Genomic DNA, 2,273 nt, shown 5'->3' with positions numbered 1-2,273 from the left:
GCCAAGCAATAAAAAATATTTCATTTTAAGTTTTGATTTCAATTAATTTTTTAAATATCAAAATTGAAAAGTGTGAATCTTACTATCTTTATTTTTTAAAAGTTAAATTAATAAAAATAAAAATAAAATAATGATAAACTTATATAAATTTTAGAAGTAAAAAGTTTTTATATGAAATGATACATAGGAGAGACTTATAAAATATTAATTGGATTTTATCTAATAATTTAAACTTTTAAGATTAACACCATAATATAATTTTTTTATAATTATGAAAAAAAAAGATTAAAAAAACCCTCTTTAATCAACATATATACTTACCTTTTAAATTTTTTAACTTGCAATCTTAAATTAGTAACATAGATAGCTAAGTTCTCCATGCCATAGGGGCCCTCTATGGAATTTCTTTAATAACAATAAAAACACACACTACAGAATTTTGTGATTATACAAACTTAATTTGTAACCGATAGTAGAAATTTTTTGTATTTGTTCATATTTCAACCGACAAATTTCAAATCTCAAGTTGTGGGAGGATCAAAGTCACATGTTTTCAAGGAATTCAGAAGGCATTTCGCAATCAACAATTAAGGCATTGTAGAAAAATTAAGGGAATCATGAATGATTAAAACATCATAGCTTTAATAAAGGACTAGGTAGGTAGGTAGCTAGTCGAAGGGCATTTTAGAACGGGTTTTAGTTCAAGGGATTGTCACAATTATGTTACGCATGATAGGCTGTCACTTTGTGATGGTGAAATTTACCAATGCCTTTTTTTTTTTTGGTAGACTGCCTTAATCGAAGTCTTTTCCGCTTTTACAAGTTAAAAAACATGTCATAATTTGATGCGAAGAAGGGCTAATTCAGGATTCAGCCACAAATTTCATCGGACTTTCCTTTGCATACATCAAAATTAAAGAAAACCCACCATTAGTTTTTTTCTTTTATTAATGTAAACATGTATCTATTGTTGTATATGCAGAGAGATTGAGTGAGAGACAAGAAAGAGAGCAAATGAAAGAATCTTTGTTTTTTGTTATTCCATTCTTATTGATCTGCTTTAGTTAGTTTTATATATATATATATATATATATATATAACAACTTTAACTGCATGTAACTAACTCTGCTAACTAAATAACTGACTAACTAACTAAGAGCTAACTAACTAACAGAATGATGATAAGTGCACTGTACTTTAACATCCCCCCTCAAGATCAAGCGTGTGAAGAACTAAGTCTAAGATTGCAGCAATGAGTGCGAAAGAGAGGAGTACTTAACCCCTTGGTAAGAATATCAGCAAATTGTTCTTGTGAGGAAACAAATTGAACTGACAATTGCTTCGGGGATACTCGTTCATGAACAAAATGCACATCAACCTCAATGTGATTGGTTCGTTGATGCTGAACAGAATTAAAGGATAGAGCAATGGCAAAGAGATTATCACATAAAAGAACAGGAACATAAGGTAATGAAATATGCAGAAAAGCTAATAACTGATTGAGCCAATCCACCTCAGCCGTAGTAAAGGATAAGGCTCGATATTCAACCTCTGTTGATGATCTGGACACAATTTGTTGCTTCTTGGAGGACCATGATATAGGATTGTTCCCCAAAAATATTACCAAGCTAGTAGTGAAGCGTCTGTCATTAGGGTCCCCTACCCAGTCAGCATTACTAAATGCCTTGAGCTGCAAATCTCCTTTAGTATAAGAAATACCAACATGCAGGGTGCCTTTAAGGTAGTGTAAAATTTGTTTCACAGCAGTGAAATGACACACCATTGGATTCTGCATAAATTAGCAAACTTGATGCACAAAAAACACAATGTTAGGTCGAGTGAAGGTGAAGTATTGCAGAGCCCTTACAATGCTACGATAAACTATAGGATTAGGATACGGTGCCCCATCATCTTTAAGTAGACAATGATAAGGAAGACATGGAGTATCACATGGTTTAGTATTAACCATCTGAGATTTACATAGCAAATCCTTAACATATGTGGATTATGATAAAAACAAACCAGTAGAGGTATGAGTGATTTGTATCCCCAGGAAGAAATGAAGGGAGCCTAAATTTGTGACATCAAATTTAGCGGTGAGAGCTTGAATAACCTGCAGAATGGCAGCAGACGCACTGCCTGTGAGGATAATATCATCCACATATAGTAGCAATACCACAATTTGAGAACCAACATGCTTGACAAACAAGGATGAATTAGAATAGGTGGTGGCAAACCTCAAGGAAGGCAGAAACTGAGTAAATCGGTCATTC

Source organism: Populus alba, chromosome 19 (assembly GCF_005239225.2).
Source record: "Populus alba chromosome 19, ASM523922v2, whole genome shotgun sequence".
In the NCBI taxonomy this organism is placed as follows: Eukaryota; Viridiplantae; Streptophyta; class Magnoliopsida; order Malpighiales; family Salicaceae; genus Populus; species Populus alba.
Note: the sequence above shows the minus strand (reverse complement) of the source record.